General features: G+C 32.7%; 2 long non-coding RNA genes across 2 annotated transcripts; both read left to right on the forward strand.

The window, feature by feature from the left end:
* The first annotated feature begins 472 nt into the window (after positions 1-472).
* LOC122142800 lies at positions 473-1,488 on the forward strand. The gene is made up of 3 exons (XR_006158788.1): positions 473-580; positions 681-743; positions 1,422-1,488. It is a non-coding gene; the product is annotated as an uncharacterized LOC122142800 (long non-coding RNA).
* A 913-nt stretch (positions 1,489-2,401) lies between these two features.
* Positions 2,402-4,743, forward strand: LOC109059883. Its single transcript, XR_006158789.1, has 3 exons — positions 2,402-2,495; positions 3,484-3,592; positions 4,494-4,743. It is a non-coding gene; the product is annotated as an uncharacterized LOC109059883 (long non-coding RNA).
* The last annotated feature ends 1,853 nt before the right edge of the window (positions 4,744-6,596 follow it).

A 6,596-nucleotide genomic window follows, 5' to 3' on the forward strand; every position in this document is an offset into this window, starting at 1 on the left:
AATTGGAATTCTGTTGGTTTTAATGGACATTGTAATGGTCCCTATGGGTCTCTATTTATAATTTGCTTTATTTTATTTGTGGCATGTATTGTATATTGGATACCGTTAAGGACCAATAGAACACCTTTGGAAACTTATGCTGGTACCCACCCAGCACCAGACGTCATTCGGACATCGTTTTTATTTATTTTTTTTGCTAAATCTCGGCCCGTCATGGCCTTCTTTTAGATCAAAAATTGACGTTGAAAGTTGGTTTTTGCTTGTTTCGTCGGATTTGGTCCAAATTTTGCCCTAAACTCAGCAATGGTCTTTGTTTTGTCTTTATGATTTGGTTCCAATATAGCCCCAAAATCTATGTTTAATATTAGGTTTTGTTTGGGTCCATCTGATTTGGTCCAAATTTAGGCCAAAATAAATGTTGAAATAAACAGTGAAATTCTGCGTGACGGGCTTCTACGTGCTGTAATTGGCACGCGCGCTGAACTGGAGCGGAGGACGTCACCATGGAAACGAGGCGGCAGCCCAACCGTCAAGCAGCTGAACGCTGACTCTCAATGTGGTTTTCACTATTGTTTTTTAGGTAAGTTTCGTCTATATAATTACACAAATAGTACATTAAAGTGTTTCTGACACTTTATTTCATGTAAATGATACGCTTCCGTTTAATATTTACTTTATAGAAATGGTTTAGTGTCGTCAGAAAAAGTCCGTTAGCATCTCCACTGTAAGGCTAACTACAAGAGGTAACGATAAACTTGAGCTCTTATTTATTAAGTTTGGGCTTTATATGTCATCTTATGTGTGGATGAGCGCTCTCTCGCTCGCTCTCTCTCTCTCTCTCTCTCTCTATATATATATCTCAACGGATGAATGGAAGTAAGCTAATTAATTTAACCTAAAAGTATGCACTGTACAGTTAACGTTACATCACTTACAATGGGCTGAAAACTTCAGGTTTTGATCTTTCATAGTAACGTTAAACACATAAATACCACTTGTTCTGTTATTTCAGAAGTGCCAGAAAAGAAAAAAAAAAACCTCTATGACACAGGAGATGTTCCTGATTTTAAAATTTCTGAAGGGAGATAATGAAAACAACAGACACACACACACACACACACACATATATATATATATATATATATATATATATATATATGTGTGTGTGTGTGTGTGTGTGTGTGTGTGTGTGTGTGTGTGTCTGTGTTTGTTTGCTTGTTAGTTATTTTGATGTCCACGCTGTAGGAGCATTACTAAATTAGTAAAACTAAAATGTTTAAGTCTTTTTTTTTTTGTATATATTCTGTCAATTATTATTTTTCTTTTCTGCATTTCACCTCTGCTATAGTTTATTTATAATAAACCTGTCATTGTATAATGAATATTGTTGTCTCTGTGTGACAGTATGCTTATGTTCCCAGGTTCTTCCATGCTGATGGCTGTGCTCTAGAGTCATATCTCCTGTCGAAGAACATTTTTAGACATTATGAAACCATGAAAAGTAAGTAATTCCTCAAACATACCACTACCATTCAAAAATGTAAGGGTCAGATTTGTAAAAATAAATATTTTATGCTCACCACTGCTGCATTTATTTGATTAAAATACAGTAAAATAGTAATATTGTGAAATTACCATTTTATAACTATTTTCTATTTCAGTATGTTTTAAAAAGTGATCAAAGCTGAATTTTCAGCATCATTACTCCAGTCTCCAGTGTCACATAATCCTTCAAATATTAGTCAATTCTTATAAAGTGCAAGAAGCTCTTACAAATATTAATGGTAAATAGTATTTTTTTTCCTTTGGTGATTTGTATTGTATACCCCAGAATGCAATGCACAATGAAGTAGATTCCCATTCTCTAACTCCAAGCTACACACTCTCACACCGTGTCTACACTGGACGCACCAAAGTGACTGTTAAAAATCATTCGAACTTTGTGTCAGTACATCATAAATAGAAAGAGGCATCAGTTTACCGTCTGTGATTTGTTGTGTCGTGCCGTGCCACATCCAGTGTAGAGAGCATTACTGATTAAAATAGGCTCTGTTGTATTTTGTTGTGCCGTCCAGTGTAGACACAGTGTTAGAACTCTTATTAAATATCATTACATATGACGCATGTATGATGCCATTCATCACTGATAGATCTTTTCTATTTCATCGATAAACCACAAGGTAACTGTAACATATTTAAACAATATTAATAAGAATAAATAAAAATGCATCTGTGACTTACTGTAATATTGTGCTTCTTATTTTTCAGTGGGTTGAAAGTTCTTATTAAACACATAGCTTTATTCTCATCTCTGTGCATTTTTCAGACGTTGTGCATATTTCTGAATCAAATCTTTTTAACTTTTTAAAATCATAATATTGGTTGTCTTCTCTTTTGTCAGAGTTTAGCTCCAACCCCAGTTAAGCAGCTGATCAAGGATCACCAGAAACTCTGCAGAACGTTGGTCCTCCAGCCCAGGACTGGACACCAGTGTTGTAAGTCATCAATCTAGAAGTTATCCTGCCTCTTTGAAGTGTCATGTTCAGAATATATTACAGGAGATCTCTCATTGTCTCTTAAGGTCCACTCACATTCAGAGTTTTGCTCCAACCTGCATTGCACCTGAACACATTAATCAAGGTCTTCAGTTTTACAAACTATTAGTGTTGTCATGGTACCAAAATTTCAGTATTCGGTACCAGTACCAGTGAAAATCCATTGTACTCGGTACCAATTTCAGTACCAAAGCAAAACACAAAAACATGCTAATTAATTTATTATTATTATTATTATTATTATTATTAGCTGCACTTATACTAACAATTAACACTTATACTAACAATTAACTAACAAAACAGCGTTCATTTCAATCCGACATTCAAATGTTTATCAGGATATATATACACAATTATATATATCCTGATAAACATACACAGAATGACAGTCAATCTCTGATCTTTATTGAACTGCTTTTATAGTTTTAATAATTACTTTATTTGTAATGAACACAATAAAGGGATTTTACAATGTATTATTTGTTTTTTTTTTACTTGAATGCTTTTGTTCAGATGTAAAATAAAAAGTGAATTATTATTAAGAAAAGAACTGCAGGAAAAGATGCAATGTTGCTCTGTGATTTTGCTTTGGAACCTTTAGAAAACTTTAACCTGATTTTTCTCAAAATTGACTTTGCCAACTCTTTCAACTTCAAACTGGTGTAGTTCAGTAATTTTTTGTCAGATTTCAACAAATTCTACATCATTTTGAAGGACTATTAATGAGAATAATAATAATAATAAAAAAAAAAAAAAAAACTCATTTTTGCTCATTGTGAATTATTTTGCCAGCACAGGTCACACATGCTACTTAATTTCCACTTGAGAGTGGTCAGATTTAAAGTCTGAGATTAGTCCATCAGTTCTTGAATTTCAATTTGTTTATGTGTGTGTGTGTGTATGTGTGTGTGTGTGTGTTTGAAACAAGAGTGTCTGTCTCAGAAGCTGAAGAAAAGAGGCCACACCTCAGAGGAAATAAGCGCCCCCTAAGTGTACAGAAATAAGATCAGTGACAAACCAGATAAAACTTCTCAGTGGTAAGTATTTACATATCCATATCCGAATTTAATTACTACAACCTCTTATATGATTTGAAGTAAATAGAGACTATGTACCATAAAAAAGTAGACAATGTAATTATTCAAGACTATTTGTGACCCTGGACCACAAAACCAGTTATAAGGGTAATTTTTTAAAAATGTAGATTTTTTATATCAATAATATTAAGAATTAATTTTCCATTGATGTATGGTTTGTTAGGAGGACAATATTTGTCTGAGATACAACTATTTGAAAATCTGGAATCTGAGGGTGCAAAAAAATCTAAATATTGCGAAAAATATTTGAAGTCCAAAGCAAAGCATTTTTTTTTTTTTAATCAAAAATGAAGTTTTTGATACATTTATGGTAGGAAATTTACAAAATATATTCATGGAACATGATCTTTACTTAAAATCCTAATGATTTTTGGCATGAAAGAAAAATCGATAATTTTGTCCCCATACAATGTTTTGTTGCCTATTGCTATAAATAAACCCCAGCGACTTAAAACTGCTTTTGTGCTCCAGGGACACATTTATTCACTCACTCATAACAACAAACAACACTGAACTACACCTAAACCATTGAGATATTCAACACAGCAGACAATAATTAATGACAATATGCATCTATTAAAGCAGCGTATAAGATAAATTAAAAATTATCTGCTTTAAAAATGTGTCCATGGACAAAAGTTCATATCTGTCAAGAATTTGAATCTGCTCAAAGTGCCCCAAAGTGTTGGACGAATTTTATTTTATAAACATAAAAATCAACAACTAAGTTTTTGCAACTTTTTTGAGATTGCCATATAAATATATGTATGGATAATCTCACATACTGGTAATGTGGTTTAAGTGGTACATTGTCCTAACAAATTTTCCTTCTCTTTTGCAGGTCTAAGACAGCTACAATGAAGCCACAAATGCAGTTCATAGTTCCTGTATTTCTATAATGCATTAATGAATAACAATAATTAAAAAAAAAATGTAATGTCAAGGTTTTGTGTTAATTCCAGCTATGTTGAGTATTCTGTGAATAATTTAGATTTTAGGTGCATATTCTTAATTCTTTGCAAAACAACCTGAACTGTTTGCTATTGAAAGGTTGGTATGTAGTTTAAATAAATAAAAATGATATTCTTGACAAAACCTGTGTATAGTTGTATTAATAATTTAAATTATTTAATTAATCAATGGCCTAATTACCAGTTATCAGGTAAACATTCAAATCAGAAACCAATACAAAACTGCAAACGGAAACCAATAAATATGTGCAAATAAAGACCAATAGAATCTTGTAATGGAACCATCAGAACCAATACAAAACTGTGATGGAAACCATTAAATATGTGCAAATAAAGACCAATACAAACTTGTAATGGAAACACCAGAACCATTACAAAACTGTGATGGAAACCATTAAATATGTGCAAATAAAGACCAATACAAACTTGTAATGGAACCATCAGAACCATTACAAAACTGTGATGGAAACCATTATGTGCAAATCGTGACCAATACAAATTTGTAATGGAAACCTATACAAACCAATTAAATCCTAATGGAATATGCCCAAAACACACTACGTAATGGAAAACCATTTGGTAATGGTTTTTGTTAATGGTTAATTGCTGATGGTTTGTAATGGAAACCATTAGAATTTCTGTAATGGTTTCTATTGTTTTTTTCAGCAGGGTTGTCCTGTAGTAATGCAGCTATTTGTGTTATCCATTATAAAATATTGATATACTGTATATATATATATATATATATATATATATATATATAGAAATTAGGTAAAAAAAGAGAAAGCTACTACAATTTTAAAATATTATTATATTATATATTATTGACATGTACATTAACTAATATAACATGCGGTTTTATGCTTTAAAGTTTTAAGGTGGTATTTACTGTTCTCTTTTTAGCACATTAACAGGTTAAGTGAAAATAAACTAAATATTACTGCAAAAGACGATTGTTTTGGTCAAAGTTAAATGGTAGCCTGTCAACAGAAGAATGAATGTTGTTTAGATTTTAATATAATTCTCTTTTGCTTTAAGCATGTGTGTGTGAATACAAATGTAAAATCATCTTTTGTCTTTATCAGCTGTTGATGTTTCTGTCTCATGTCTTTAATTGGTTCTCATTGTTGATCAATAGCTGAGTTCAGTGTGAAAGTGTGACTTTCCCTAAACTCTATGATAATGAGTTTGTAGATCTGCTGATACTTGCGATAAGGATTCGGTTTTAGTTAATAATTTAAATGGGTCTTTCTGCAACAACAAAATTCATTTTCATCTAATTCATCGAATTCTTAGCCAGTTTGAAATATTTAAAAGTTGTTTCCAATCCTCTGTAAGATGAAGACACAGATACTGGAATACACCCTTGATTAAGAAAATTACAAATGCTTTGCTGTTATAATTGCAAGCGCTTCACATTTGCTTACATTTGGATATGAGACAGATGCTTTAGAAAAAGGTTTAGCGGTACTGATGGCTTTGGGAATCTGTGAAGGGCCTTTGGAGGGCGATATATCCCGTTTGGAACACACCGTTTGTCTGAAGGAAGGTTTGTTTTCAAGCATATCAGTATAACCTGTTCCGACAGTATTACAGAGAACTGTGATTATTTATTAATAATAATAATTTCCTCGGATTAACCCTCTTGTCAAGCCTTCTGGATTCCGTTCGCCCGATCGAAGACCCACGCCTGTTTAATGGATTACTCTTGTCTTGCCTGTGCCATGTGTGTTTGCTGGTGTTCGACCTGCCTGTTTCTGACCATGTCTTCTAATAAAGCTTTGAAAATGGATCCGCACGTCTCACGTCTCGTTTGCCCCATAACACAATACTCTGCCACACAAGGATCAGGCAGCTGTTCAAGTGGACATGGGCCAGGTTTGGACACCGCAAGGATTTTATTAGCCCTTAAATAAGACACCTGATCTTTGGAGACTTATAATCATAAATTAAATTATAACTGTTATATACTT

The sequence above is a fragment of the Cyprinus carpio genome, unplaced genomic scaffold (assembly GCF_018340385.1).
Source record: "Cyprinus carpio isolate SPL01 unplaced genomic scaffold, ASM1834038v1 S000000168, whole genome shotgun sequence".
Taxonomy (NCBI): domain Eukaryota; kingdom Metazoa; phylum Chordata; class Actinopteri; order Cypriniformes; family Cyprinidae; genus Cyprinus; species Cyprinus carpio.